Genomic DNA, 15,946 nt, shown 5'->3' with positions numbered 1-15,946 from the left:
AAGCAACTGAGATATATATTATCAGAGTTTTAGATTGCATTACATTTAGAGTTTTACATTGTACTCATGTAACAACATTACATGTAAAAATTTACATGTAATGTTCAATTTCCTTTTAGTGTGTATCGTGTGTGTTTTCTGTGTGTGCTGGCTGATTAAACGTGTGAAGAATTGTGCAGGTCATAATAAATTGCATATCCGTAGCTGTCATATATGCACAAATAGACTAATCATGTTTTCACTGTTTATGAGTGTTAGGGGTTTTGTTTACCAAGCTATAGAATGAATCACTGAGATTCATTGAGCAACAAGAATGTCAAAATCAAATTTCATAGCCATCCATCTCTTAGCTGAAAAAGAACTCCTAACTAAAAGTTGAAAATGCCAGGGGATCCCTTTAGAAACTTTGGTTAAACTTTGTTCTGTTGTTATTCTAGTGAATTATGTTGTTTATGATCATTATTATTCTTATTATTATCATCCTATTCAAAGGCACAGAAGCTTGCTAACAACGTTTAGCCTGTTGGTGACTTTAACAAAATTCCACTGCAGATAAATACTTGGATAACTATTAAATTATGTAAACTGAGAACGTAACATTGCATTTACAGGTCACTAGGCAACGTGATGACATCATGCATATAATGCATAAGTCAGCTTTTGTGGATATAAATAGGACGTTACTATCATGAAATTAAAACGATATGATGCTTCCACAAAGATGGTCTAGATGCATAAAGGCAAGAAGTAGGTGGTTGCTCAGCAACCTGATGATGTCATAACATCTGATGTAGATAGGTACCCCCAGGGGTCAATGATATATCTGTGTGCCAAGTTTTGTTGCTCAACCTCTGACAGTGTAGGAGGAGTTGGCGGACAAAGAAACAAACACACGGAGAGAGATTTGGTGTTTTATAGTGAGATTATAGTGATTATTATTAATGGTATTTCTAGTAGTAGTAGTAAGTGTAGTAGTAGTGATGATGGTGGCAGTGGTAGTAATATAGTTGTATGTCTTGTGGATGCGTTTATTTGGTTTTAATTGTACTCTCAGCAATATTTAAAATGGGAGAATACTCTCATCCCTTTGTTTTTAAGTTCTAAAATGCTAAATAAAACATTGAGTGTATGAATGCATAAAATCTGCCTCTGGGGACCAAAACTCAGGGAAAGAGTTTGGGTTTGGAATGGCTCATTCATAGGTGCGAGCTGGAAACATTCATTTTTATTTCTTAATGCATGCAGTGCAGATATTACAACATATTTAAGTCATATTTAATTCCTGTTTTTACGCTTAGTAAGAGGAATTTGCTTTCTTCGTAAAAACATTTGCACTTGTTTGACTCATTGTGAACTCCTAAACAGGGGGTTTCGATTTTCCCACCCAATGCTGTGGTATAAAAACTAGAAACACTTTAATGGAAGACTCAGTGGATCTGATCTAGGAGATTCTCTGAGAGTCGTAATTATCTATAGACACCTAATTGATATTCCAGCACGGATGAAACTTTTACTGACATGACTGGGTTAATTTCATCTTTTAAATGCATGGGATGTTTTAAAAAAATTTAACCGGAAAGTTGAACATTTTCAGTAATTGTTTGATGTTACAGTCAGAGTAAGAGTAGGAGTGTCTTTGTCTTTCTCCCAGACTTGGTCAAGTTGTGGCTTTCCTGGTTCCAAATGTTTACTGTCAGAAAAGTCTGTTTATGTGCACATATTTAAACTCCAAGAATAGAAATCTTAAAATGTTTTGGCAGCTCACTGGTTGTTATTTTTTAGCTATAACATGCTCATAGCCAGTCCAGTCTGTGCATTTTAATCAGCGTTCCGACATGGTGGGAAACTAAACTTCCCTGCTCACACTGTACAAGTCAAGACACCATGTGGAGCTCCTTCCGAACATAATCAGAAACTGTAGCCTTCTGAACCTTGACTCTAAAACTGAATTACATACAGAACTGAGAATTCCCGTTCGAGACCGCGGCCATCTGTCCACTTTGTGTGTCGAATGTTGCATATCTGTTGGTCTTTGTTCTAATTTAAAAACTGAGTAATGTGTTTCAGTAATGCACCACATAATTGCAGCGATCACCTCAACCTCCACCGTTGCTTGGCCGGGTGGCACAGACTTACTCTGAGGCTTTGGCTGTAAATAACAACAAACAACTTCAGTGTGAATAAACTCCCTGGAAATCAAATGCACATTGACAGTCAGGGCTTTAACCACAGGAAGCCTTCCAATATTCTGAGGCCCTATCACAAGCAAGTTCTTTAACTGACAGTCAGAGCCCAGGCAGCAGGCCTGGGATTGTCACGACTGTGGGATATACAGAGCCCAACATCAGCTCTTTCTAATCCACGCTGAGCTTGGTGGTCCCTTAAGCAGGATATCAGGAGAGCCTGTTAAGTTCACAGAAAATTAAAAACGCAAACGTGAGGCAGCCGTGGCATCAACCTTTTAAAGGTGTCAGGAGCAAAGTAAATTAGCCTGTTAGCAAGATGTGAAATTGATTTTATGAAAAAAAAAAAGATCCATTTCAAAGTGATTAGTGTATAAAAAAAGTGGAAAGTTTATGGAATATTCCATAAAATTGCAACTATTTGCATTTTTTTAAAAAACCCAAAAAACTGTGACTACAGGTTTGTCCTTGACGTTTGGGAACCTCAGATGCTTCCTGGAAGGCATCCTGTGGTCCCTTGATTCCCATTTGGCATAACTGGACTCCCCATGCCAAACATCTGGGCAGGTGGCAGCCAGCCACTCTGCTAATAGCAAGCCAGATATCTTGCCTGTCTTTGATGTGCAGACAGGGATTACTGTGGTTCTCAGCACTCACATTTAATAACCTGGTTTAAAAAAAAAACATCAAATCATCTGTAATCTTTATCGACCTCCATTGACAAACAAAACGTGTCACAGCAGCAATGATAAATCAGCCCGAGGCACGGACGTGATAGTGAGGCAAGCGAACTAACCGATCAAAGATCGAACACAAATGTCAAAACAGAAGCGATGGAAACTGAAATAATCACACTGCGGAGTAATGTTATTTCTGAACGTGTTTAATATTCAGGAGTGAAATGTGTCGTTGGTGCTCATTTGTACTTCAGTGCTGCTCTGTGTGTGCATGTGGGTGGGTGGGTGGTTAAATGTGCCTGTGGAGTTTTTATTCCAGAACAGAATAAGTAGCAGAAAGTGAGTTTATAATGCCAAAATTGTCACCACCTCAATTGTAATCATTAATTCGCTGAAATTAATCATCAACTCTAGCAGTGCCCTGCAGGTCCACTGTGCAGAAATATGGTCCTTTTGTCATGTAAAAAAAAAAAGAAAAGGAAAGGAAAAAAATTTGACTTTTACTTTGATCAGATGCAGTCAAGGACAGAATCCATGGTCCAAGGTTTTCAATTCCTCTTTGATCTGCCTGCCCTTTGTTCCATTGCTGCATTATCTCCTTCCTTAACTCAGCCATTTGAGAGGCCAAATTAAACCGGGTGTGTTTAGGTGTGCAGTTTAAAACTCTGTGTCTGCCAAACTTCCTTGGGCTCCGGCTTTAGAGCCAGCTTAGTCTAATGGACTGTGAGATCTGCTTTTGACTCAGAACAAGCTCTTTCGCCCGAGCGAAAACACTAATCAGACTTGTTTACTTGAATGATTTATGTAGCATGAAAAACTTGAATTCCCATGCTCATAAATGTTACACGGTTGAAAAGGCAAATATTGTTTCACTGTTGCGCACACAAAAGGAGAAGGTTTAGATAAGTGAGGCAGTAAGTAGTAGAAGTGACTAAGTGCACTTATTGCACCATCTTGTGAATGAAGCAAGTGTTGCATGTCATTAAAGGTTCGACAATAATAGGCTTGTCACACTGGTGGAGGGAAAAAAGATCTCATGCATAAGCCACGTTTCATAAAACATGTGCAATCACAAATATTTGTATATGCTCATATAGTTGCTCAGTTATGAATAACTTGTCACAAACTGACAAGAGCTAGCAGCTGATATTTATTTGCATTGGCATCACTCTCGTATCCCCAAAGGGACACCGTATATTAAATTGATGATTCACGTCAAGAGATAGTAGATCCTGCTTCTCCTTTCCGGAAGTTTCATCAACCCCAACATGTGGCTTCAATCCAGTAGATATCATTTCCCCCGAGTCGCCGGGAAAGAAAAACAACCAAGCAGGTGTCTTGGTTATGATGAATACTAAATAAAAGGTAGGCCAGGGAACTGTGCTGGCGTTTCTTCAGTGGCAATTGGGTGGGAGTGTTTGTGCTCTGGAGTGGGTGCCAGAGTCTGAGAGAAGCAGAGTGGCGTGAGATTGAGCGCTTCGGAAATTAAATCATGTGTTAATGACAGAGTTACCTAATTAAACCTGAATATTGAAATGACTGCAGAAAAACAAAGTCGACAGTTAGACAAATGCCTAAGGCGGGACTCTGTGTCGGTGCAGTGCTCAGGGCAGGCTTCTCCTCGGCTTTATCAATTTATAACACACAGGAACGACTGATCCGAGCTGTGGGCAATATGAGGTGAAGTGGAAAAGTAAAGCACACTCGGCTCATGTATAGTGGGCAGTATGGTCCTTTTCCATCTCGAGAGCACCATTACACTTCACGTTCAGTATGACTATGCTCTACTCTATTCTGAGCTGTGCCCTCGAGCTTTGCTGTGAAATATAAAGCCTAGAATTTGTAATTCTCCAGAGATCAAAAAATAAACACATTGCTTAAGCAGAGGTGCGGTTAAGGTGTGACGAGGAAGACACTAGGTGACTCGGACGACTTTTGCAGGATACCTCGAACTTGCCAAGTTCCTAGGAGCTTAAACATGTTGTGACTTAAATGGCATCAATTAGGCTGACTCATTTTAACGTTGATACATTTCAAATGGTGATAATTATTCCCAGGACAGTACAATTAATAGGTCCTATTTGACTTTTAAGGACAAGAATTACCTGTTTTTGTAGGACCCAGGCACAAACTCTAGCTGCAGGAAATGATTCATAATTACGTGTAAAGACTGATTAGGGACCTGCCTCACTGTGGTGATCCAGATGAATTATCTCCCATTATGACAGTACTTTCTAATCACATTTATAAAACAAGGTCTTTATGGGTCCATGGCTGTGATGTTAGGGCAGACTGTACTCACAGGAAGCTTTCATGTCTCTGAGTGCTGGATGTTGTGGACTGCTCTGTTTGCGAGTTGCTGTATTGTGCTGGAGAGCCTGTCCATTTTCAACCGCTTTTTCAAGAGCATCCCTCACCGCTCCATTAGCTGAGTATGCTTGGATATGTGGAGAATTGCAGAGTGGGGTGAGTGGAGGGGTGGGGGGGGGGGGGGAGGTGGCTGAATGCATAGCTCCGGCTTAGGTGCTCAACTAATTTTTGATGCTCTCTCAGAGGCAACCAGAAAGAGGAGGGCAGCAAAGAAAGAGAAGAGATTAGTCAGAACTCCTACACTAATAACTGAAACAAGCCCCGCAGGTTTGCATCACAGTTCATCATTTTAATCTATGTTCTTTAGTCAGAGTGAAGGGCAAAAGATGCAGGCAAACTACTTAAAATGATCAAGTAAGATCATTAGTTTATAACGTAAACCTGCCTCGGTGTTTGCGAACACAGCGTGTAATCTGAAATCCCGCAAATTCCTTTTATCAAACATTCATTTGCATTTCTTTACAGAACTTGTCACATTTATAAAACATGCTATTCTACCCAACCACGGAGTAAGCCCAACCATGATGACTGAGCAGTGTTTACCTCACTTGAATGGCTGTATTAAACTACCATTGAGATCTCAGCACTCAGTTGTGTAATGAAGGTTGGAATTGATACACAATAACTGTAATGTGTTGAATTGCAAGCGAGCGCGGTGTCTCTGGTGGCGCGTTTACAGACCGACATTGAGATGGAGGTTAATGATGCAAAACTTGTGCGTTTCACATACCACAGCACTGTTTGGGCTTCATGTCTGAGCTCTGCCTGTGTGTAGTCAAGCTGTGATTCCCTCATATATAACTGAAAGGGGGGTTATGATGGGGCCAGATTTGTATTTACCCCCAATGGTTGAATGTAGAGATCTTAAAGCGCTGACCCTCGATAAAAGTAATCCGTCTGACATTTGATTGAGGATTATATATGAATTATACAGCTTAACCACGGCGCATGAGAAGAAGAAAGGTCTAGCAGTGAGTTCTTATCACTCCATGTCAGTTTTTCCACAAATCACTATCATTTTTCTTTCCTAATCTTGAGCTAAAATATGTTTACAATTTCTGCAACCTTGATGTTAGCTTTGCTCGCGGCTTCTGAAGTCTCTTTTAGGCTTTGCCGCAGTCATGAGAAGGTACTCCCATCACATGGGCTGCATTTCTAAAGGAAATTGTTTGTTGGGTTTTGGATTAATTAGAAAATACAGTGAGATAAAACTTGATGTCCATGTCAGTGCCATGTGTTGAAATTGCAATAACTGACAAGGAATCATATTAAAACATGTTTTTCCTTAACATATACAGTATTGTGCATGTGTGTTTCTTTATATGTTTCCAGGAAACTAAGAAAATAGGTGCTGCAAATTACTGAGAAAAACATGTGGAAATGCAGTTTATAATGTTTCTGCAATTCTAGCAAGCTTGAAAGTGAGTATTGGTATGATCATCTTTATTCATCAACACATCATTAACTCTCTTTGCTTTTCCTGTAATTTCTTTAAGTAGTTCTCAGGAATAGTTCTCCAGGCTTGTTGAAGGACATTCAAAGCTCTCGGTAGCCTTTTGTTTTGTTTTCTTTCCCACAGTGATCAATAATGCTGAGGTCCAAGCTCTGTGGAGGCCAGTCCACGACTGACAGTGCTCCATTGTGGGGTTTTTTTTTATCCTGGTATCTTTTTGTATGGTAGGGTCTTTAATACCTTGCAATATAAAGTGCATTTAACCCTTTAAAGCCGGTCGGAGCAGGCACACTCTGTTTTGCTAACTATTTTAAAATCCCGGTAGCACTGCAACCACGTGAGCTAGCGCAATAATTTTTTTTGCATATGAAACCGGAGGAGTTGTACTTACATCTTATGCCATCAGCTTGTCCTAGGTCACGGTTTCCTTCCACATATAGCTTTGCAAAAACTGCATAAAAAGCACTTGCAGCAACAAAAACATAATATTCCAGAAACACGCTTTGCCGATCCGATCAGTTGTTCATAACACTTCCTAGTCCATCAGTGTGAACTATCGCATGTCCGCCATGACCTGTCCGAAACCGGAAGTGACGTCATTTTCGCAGAAATGTAGTTTTTTACCATCAAGGCCTCATGAGCCTATACTGGTGTTTTTAAAAGTTATGTTTGACTTTATGACTTTCTGTGTCGTTTCTGGGATGCTTAGGACTCATATTGCACTGCTGGAAATAGTTTATTTTGATGCATATGCTGCTTTTTTGCAAATTTGCACAATAATATCTATTTTCTTTTTTCCTGCAGTGTATAAAAATTGGTGTATTTCAAAAATAAAACTATGAAGACTCTCAAAATAAATTTCCTGTGGTGGGAAACTGTTTTGTGCAACTTTTTTGTATTTACAGTTTTGAGGGATAAGCCTCTTAAATTTCTCTAACTCGAAATATATGTTAAAAAACAAAAACGATTTAAAAAAATTTTGTAGTTTATTGCACTTTTTTGCAATTTATGTAATTACTATGCACTTAATGCATGCATATTATTAAAATTTAGGCTGTAATGGTTGTATTGATGTATAGCAACTTGAAATGCTCCCAAAAATGACACTACAACATGTAAAAATATAATATAAGCTCTGTCGAACTTGGTTCTATGGTAGGTCTTAAAGGGTTAAGCAACTGCTGTAGTGATTTGGTGCTATAGAGATAAAAATTGAATTGAATTATTGCTTATGCAGTGCATTTGAACCTGTGCCAATCCAGATGCTATTGGGTGGTGGATTAAAATCTGTCTGTTGACTCTTATTGTTGTACGTCTGTCTTAACCTCATCTGTAGATCCTAATGATGATGATGAAACATTTCTAATTGTCAGTCCAGTTCTTGTGTAACTCAGTCTTTTCTCCCCGTTTCCCTTCCTTAAGTTTGCATTCATGACAGTCACCCTTCCACTGCGATCATTTCAGGCTTTGGTGAACAATAGATGGATCAACTGAAGGGCCAGATGTGTTTCTCGGGTCCTGTGTCAGGTCTTCTGCATTTTATGTCTGTTTCTTAAGGACGTGGCTTTCAGATAGTGTTCATGTGTTGTGGACAGTATTTAGGCCTGCTACTTGTTCCATTGTCTTGTTCAGTTTCCTGTTTTTGTGATATTTTTTTTTAACTATTTATTTGTTTTTATGGCAGGGTCTTAGTAACAACGTACCTAAAGATAAGAAAGAACCGATTTTTAAATTCTAAGTTGTTTGTTGTCTGTTGACAAAATACTGGTTTATCCATTGGCAGAGCTGCCTTTTTTATATTTGAATGATTCACACGTCCGTGTTGAGTGACTTAACGAAAAAATAAAAAGATTCCTTTGAAAATAGTCACAGAGGAGGACCTGGGTGAAAATGAGCGAAAAAGCAAACAATTTCCAAAGAAAAACTTTGAAAGATCTTTGGAGAGCCTCAAAAGCTATTGCTCAAGAGCAGTTAAAAATGACAAGTCTGCCTCTTTGGAAGCAAACTACACTTTTGCACGGTATTGTTATTGCTCTCGTAACTGGCTGAACTATAGTGAAAAGTCTTTTGGGGCAATCATGCTGAACTCAGGGAAATTGTACAACTGCATCAAGAAGTATTTGGAAGAGCAAACCAGTGCTCCAGAGCATCTCGTTGCATTTTAGTGTGGTGACGAATTTCAGCGGGCTGTAGTTTTGTCTGTTATTGAATTAACCCAACACCAGAAAAGATCAAGACAACAGATTTTTCTTCCACTTTTCTTACCTGTGAATTGCTTCCCTTTTCTCCCTTTTGGGGGGAAAAATACAGAAAGCATACCAAAAAAAATCTTTTGTGTCACATAAGTGTTTTTTTTCCCGAGCAGTGAAAGACGGCAGGTGAAGGGTAGAGCTGAAAACTGCTTATACAAGTGATAAAGCTGTGGAGATAATCTCTTTTTCTCTACCTCTGAGTCGTTTAAAAGTAGATCACATACAATTTAAAGATATGTCACTACCCTTTACTGTTCTTTTCCATGCAGTCTGGTGGTGAGGGCTCCGTCTGTAGTGAGAGTGGGAGACGAAAGCAGTTACTTCATAGAGAAAAGTTTTGTGTAGGAAGTCCAAAAGGAACAAATGGGATGCTGCAAAAATGTGGTAGCTGGCTTTGTGCCCTGCACTTAAAGGCTATGTTCACTCTGTAAATTGTGTTTTATTTTTTTGAAGACTCATTCCTCACATTCTTCTTTGCTCTTCTGTGTTCAGGAGCCTTGAGAATAAGACATTGCATTTTTAGTCTGCCTTCTGAAGGCTGTTTACAACAACAGCTTTAAAAGAGCTGAGTGGTCGCCACAAAGGCTTTTTAAAATGGCTACGTGACTATAGCCTTTGACCATTAAAACACATCGCAGCGTTTGTGAGAAGGTGATAAAATGTGAACCGTTTGTTGTTGTTGTGCTGCACCAACATGTAACTTGTGTTGGTTGAAATAAATGTTGTTTTTCATCCTCTCATTTTGTAATTAGACTGAAAATCATTGAAATAGGATTTCATATTCAGCTTAAACTGAAATTATTCTTGATCCCTTAGTCCCTTCTGTTTTACAGGTTGACAAACAGATTAAACATATAACATTTTAAGCTGTAGATAGAAGTTTACATACACTCATTATATAGAAAGAAGCTCAGATTTATACATAGAAACCCCACTAAACCTTGGTTGAATGTCTTTTAGCAAGTTGCATCTCAACCAGAGACTTTTCGTAGCCATTAACAACCTTCTAGTATTTTTCTGGTTGGATATTAGAATGCTTTTTCAGTATAATCCATTCAAATTGGTTGATTTTTGTGGCACAGATCCAGTTTTTAAGTGTAGTCCACAAGTTTTCAGTATTTCAATATGGACCAGTACCAATGAGAACCAGAGCATGATGCTATCACCGCAATGCTTGACTATTTGGTTTCAAAGCCTGAACTTTACTCCTCCAAAAACACCTCTTGTCATTGTGGCCAAATAGCTCAGTTTCTTTCTCATCTGACCATAAAATCTTTCTTCAGAGGTAATTTGGTTTGTCCATGTTGGCAAACGTGGACAAATCTGAGTCAGTCTCGAAGGTTTTGGAGCTGGTGGCTTTTTCTTGGTTGACACTTCCTCAGCTCGATGTAAAACTCTGTTCTCTGTGGACAGTGACACTGGTGTTCCAACAGTTTCCACTTCATGGCAGGCTTGAGCCTTGGTTGTTACGGAATATCATAATCAATTTCCTCTCATCTGAGGGTGACACTTAGGGTCTTGACAAAGTGATGACACAGCTGAATAACTTATACTTACATCTAACAGACCTTCTCAACTTCTCCTTGGATTTTTACAGAGTTCCTTAGACTCGCATTGTTCTGAGAATTGATCAATCAAATGAGTGCAGTCAAACAAATCCTTTGATGCCAAATACTTGCCAAATACTGGCAAAGAGAAACTCCTAATTGTAGTGAATCGTGATAACTAATGAGAATTTAACGTTTAATTGAGTGTACGTGTATATTTGAGCCTATATGGATTTTAAAAAATCCTATTTTTTTCCATTATAGATGTATTCTGTATAATTATTCCACCCTAGAAAAACAACAGTTCAAAGAAATCCTTAGCCCCAAATTACTGTGATGTTCATACACACGATATATTTAAATGTCTGATCACAATTTTATAACTATAGATGAAAATACATGAAAATAGACACTGAATATACACTAAATAGCTGGATGAAAGAGAGGGACTTTTGCAGTGAACTGGCATATACCATTTTTCCTGAAAAAACATTTTGAAATATCATGTAAATATTCAGTTTATGCCACACTGTGATCCAAGTCTTTCTGCTGCGAAGTTGTAATGGTGCCATTAAATCAAGGATCGCTCTGTCTCAACCTTAAGCCTTCATGTGCCAGCCTTAATGGTTTTCAACTGCCAATCAGCGCTCTGGCATATTCTACCACCCTGCGTAAATGAATTCAAATCCTCCTTCCTCGTACTCAGAGAGCCACCCGATGACACGCAGCCTGCCTGGAAATGGATGTCCTCTGGAGAAGCACTGAAGTGACTCCTGTGGGTTATTTAAAAGGAAAAGTTGGGACTGTCAGATCACAGTCATAAAGAGGGCGTTTAAGGGTTTAGCCCACCAGGGCTTATGAATTACATGGTAAGGGGTTGGTCTCTTAATGCATTTAGCATGGAGAGACGGACACAGAAACAAGGCACTCTAGGCGGAAGAAAAACACTTGCAAAAGACACATAATGAATTGACATTTAAAGCAGATGCATTATAATTGGTGAGATACAGAATAAGCAAATGACATGATGATGGGAATCTTTCCAAACTATGTTGCAACTTCATCTTAATGCATTTGTACTTTTAGTGCTTAATCTATTCAAGTTGAGACAACTTTTTTTATTTAAGTTGCCAAGAGAAACAGATTTGTGTCAAAGCCTTTATGGTGTGAACATAAGACAAACTATCCTAGAGAGAAAAGAAAACACAAAATCCACCTTTAACAGAAAACATCCCTCCTGTACTGGATGGACAATAGATGTTACATATATAGCCAGAGATAGTCAATTCAGAGAGTAAATATAGGGATAGGACGCCTTATTCTTCCTGCTGTCTTTGTACTATGGATGTGTTCTCGTGCACACAGCAGGCTCCACTTAATAGCTTTATTAAATTTTGCACAGAGACCCAGAAATGAGCCATTACTAATGTTCTGTGATGCTTTTCATGTCCAGGTTTGTGACCTCAATAAACACACTGCAACATGTATGGATAATTTCATTTATTTACTTTTGATCACAAACGTGGGATGAAGTCATTAAAACATGTATTTTTCAAGTACATTAGGTGGCTCCACTAAATGTCTTAACTTTATGCTTAAAGTTTGCTTAAGTATGAGGTTTTTGTGCCTCAAGGAAGAATAGAGCTCGCTTTACTCGGTTGGTAATTCATCTCTGAATAGTCCAACTACTATACAAAGAAACAAGTTTAGGTTTCTCACAGACATAACTGACAGGATAATGCAGAAACTGAGCACATGTTTTGATCAATTTTTCATTACCATCTAAAACACTGTCACATAAGGTGATGTTGTTTTAGATATTTTGAACAATGCTGCATTGAGTGCTGCAAAATTTAGCTCTTGAGCTACTCAGAGGAATACAACGCTTCTTTTCATCTGGTTTGTAACTACAATGCCGCTGCACTGTTTCAGCTTGTCAACAGCAGTGCCAGGTCCCCACTTGGGATTTGCCCAAGTCAGTCCTGTTACCTTTACTAAATTTGGTGCAAGATTTAACAAGAGAAAAATGCTCCATCAATCACGTTGTGGATGTAGGAAGAGGAGATAGAGAAGGGAGGGAGAGGGGATAGGTGGAAACTGAGAAATAAACCAGTGGAAGCTCTGCCAACATCCATTTCCTGGGTGAGATGATGGGAAAACTTTCTCATATTCTCTGGGGGATATCATTTGTGAACACACGGCGTACTCCAGAGCCTGAAGTTTTAGAGCGTAACCCAGGCACTTGGTCTGGGTGTTTTGAGCATTTCTGAAGTGAAATCCTCCTTTGCCTCTGTTGCTTGCTCCATCAGATAAAGACTGCCAGTCGAGGCTTAAGTGTGTCAATGAACCCAGGTGGGGGCGGGGAATCAATGATAAGTGCAGCTTACCTCCTCAGCCGCACCACACCAGCCAAACAGAGATTAAACCATTTCAGCCTAATAGCACATGTCAGTCAAAAGTCACACTTGAATACTTGAACCGTCTCTCCCACGGGCCTCCGCCCACACTTTGCCACGTCCCATTATCTAATCGCACCAGCTGAGAAGATGCTGCAATTTACAAAATGCATATTGGCTGTTAGAACTAACAGAAAAACCGTTTATACCACAACAGAGCGCGAGCTGAGATCTGTAATTGTCCAAAAATTGTCTGACTCCTCAACCAAGATGCACTTTGAAGGTAACTATTTGAAATTCATTCAAAAAAGCACACACACAGACACTCAGTGCAAACTAGCATGTACAAAGAGCCAGATCAAAGGCCCCGAGGCCTATTACTGCATAAAATATAGCTGTCCGTCTAAACAGCTTTTGTAAACAGTACTCATTTCTTGCTCTAATCACTGTTGTGGACATTGCAAAATTGCCAACTGTTCCAGCGAATTACTTGACTGAACCCCACAACCATGGCTTTGATTTGTTGTTCAACCATCTCAAATGTGGGTACACCCTGTGGTCTGTAAATGAGAGCTTGTGTTGTTCCGCCAGTGTCCCTTATTTAGACATCACAGCACTCATTAGGTGGATCAAGCTGATATCAAAGTCAGATCACAGGCATTCGATGTTTTTGTGCATGCAGGGACCGTCACTGTCTCTTTAATGATATGTCTGCTGTCTGCTCAGCTCAATTGTTATTTCACTGTCATTTCTCCAGTGACTTGTCTGTTGACCTCTCCTGCCATGTGATTTCCTAAGCTTGAATACTTTCATCACTGTCCTCTTTTATTTGATGTTTGGACAAAACGAATCCAACAGATTATTTTTCGGCACTCTGAGTGAGGAAAAAATGGGTGTTTTTCAGCGGGGAAAGCTGTAGTCTGAGAATTTTTTTTAGGGATCTGCATACGCAGCAAAGCTCATATTACAAGTGCTGTTTGAATCCGTCATTATTTCTTCATGAAACATTGAGTTCACACAAGTAGACAGAGACAGACCTCTCATTTTTAGCTTGTGGTCTCCAGTTTTACTGGATGAAATGACAGCTGTGGTGAACATTTTCATCAGCTGCAGCGAGCTGGTTAATTTAAGAGCAGCTGCATGAGTTGGTAGGAAATACTGCTTTTAAATATTTCTAGCTGGCTTATTTAGAAAAAAAAGGTCACTCTAAAGGATTCTCCCGTTATTTGTTGCATACACGAATAACAGGTTTAGTGCAAACCAACCAAAGACTGTATATAAAGATGGATGTAGCCAAACTTTATGTTAGCGAGTGGTTTGAAGCCTTGAGTTTCCATCTGAATCTTTTAAAACCAAAAGATGTCATTAACGGAAAAACTGAAATACCAGTTGAATGTATTTTTGTACAACTGAGTGCTGAACAAGTGAGGCGTAGATCTAAATGAGAACCCAAAGACACTGAATGCTCGTAAGGTAACGGTTTATATGCCACAAGGTTGCCAAATCCTTAAGCATACCTTTCTTTACTCTAAATGAGACTTAAAAGTATATAATGATGAACCAAATTAAATTTAAAAAAAAAAGATGTATTAAAGTCATAAATGAAAATCTGATGAGTCCACCTCCTTCTAGCTATTAAAAAATGCAACTTTGAGCTACTTCTACACTGGCTTCAGTTGTAATAAGTAGCTTATTAACCCTTTATATGTCATGCTTTCACTGTATGGTAATTCTTAAAGAGCACTTTATATAGCATGTCTCAGTCACCCATTCATACAAGCTCTCTTTTTACACCTAAGAACTTCACATACATTCACACTCAGATGAGCACATTTGAAGCACCTCAAAGTTCAGTATCTTGCCCAAGGATACTTTGGCATGCGGAGCAGTAAAGTCAATTTTTCATTTTTGACTCAGGCCAGGAGTTAATATCTATATTAAATTTTCAACCACAGATCTATTTAGACTGTGGTTCAGATTTTTGAAGAAAAACTTTTACGAACACACATTCTCATTATGCCTAACATATGAAAATATAACATTTAAATATATTTTATTGCAAGTGAAACTGGGAGGAACTGTTGGGATTTATTATATAACTTTTAAAACCATTTAACACTGTCCTCACTGCTATACTTAAAAATCTGTATACCTACCATCTATAATTATCAATATTAATTCAACATTTATTAACACATAGAACACGTAGAACACACTATCCCATGTAGTTTAATCTCCCTTAACTCAGAATAAATTGATTATTATTGTTGTATTATTTATAGTTTTCTGTTGCATTGTGGGTGCTTCTGCTTGCACATGTAGGTGAAAATGTTATGTCATGTTCTTGTATTTCTATAGCACTTTTCTAGCCTTACTAACCACTCAAAGCACTTTTAAATAGAAGTCACACTTTAACCATACATTCATACAGCTATACACTTGAAGCACTTTATCTGCCTCACATCCACGGTCAATTTGGAAGCACCAGTTAACCTAACATGCATGTCTATGGACTGTGTGAGTAAGCCAGACTGCCCAGCAGACATCTACACACACACGCAGGCATGACATGTACAATTTCACAGTTTCAAAATTCCCTAAAACTAATCGTTTTCCTTGATTTGACCTACACTGGTGGATCTAAAATCCCTCTGAATGGATACAACATCAGTTTAAAAAGATCAGTGTGAAGTTTTACAATATTTAATTTTGTGTATTTTGGGCCACTTGATGAAATGCCATTGAGATTTGACATTCAGAATACAGTTGGGCAAAAAAGTATTTAGTCAGCCACCGATTGTGCAAGTTCCCCCACTTAAAATGATGACAGAGGGGCGGTCTGCTTCTCCCCACCGCAGGGAAAAGGGTAACACAACCTGGGTCTGGGTGCAGTTCCCCCCTCCAGGGGCAAGGGTACCTAGACCCGGTTCGTAGAGTACGCTTGGGGAGTGTGATTGTGTGTACAGCGTCTCTTTATGTCTGTCTCCACGTTGGTTGAGTGTGGAGTAAGTGCATATGAGAGCATGAGGGTGGGAATGGATGTTTGTATCTGTGTGTGCCTGTATGTC

The 15,946-nt window shown here is 39.0% G+C and overlaps 1 protein-coding gene and 1 long non-coding RNA gene across 2 annotated transcripts in view; both read left to right on the top strand.

Moving 5' to 3' along the window:
- The window catches only part of asic4a (acid-sensing (proton-gated) ion channel family member 4a), a 115,077-nt gene that overhangs the window by 69,486 nt on the left and 29,645 nt on the right, over positions 1-15,946 (top strand). The gene's annotated exons all lie outside the window — the stretch shown is intronic.
- LOC146500919 (uncharacterized) overlaps positions 1-15,946 on the top strand; it is a 53,244-nt gene extending 37,298 nt beyond the window's left edge. Inside the window, exon 2 of the long non-coding RNA XR_014869698.1 lies at positions 1-15,946. This exon is cut by the window's left edge and continues 30,298 nt beyond it. This is a non-coding gene — a long non-coding RNA (uncharacterized LOC146500919).

This window comes from Neolamprologus multifasciatus, chromosome 16 (genome assembly GCF_963576455.1).
Source record: "Neolamprologus multifasciatus chromosome 16, fNeoMul1.2, whole genome shotgun sequence".
NCBI classification, from domain to species: domain Eukaryota; kingdom Metazoa; phylum Chordata; class Actinopteri; order Cichliformes; family Cichlidae; genus Neolamprologus; species Neolamprologus multifasciatus.
The sequence above is the reverse complement of the archived record's forward strand: the minus strand, read 5'-3'. Positions and strand labels throughout refer to the sequence as shown.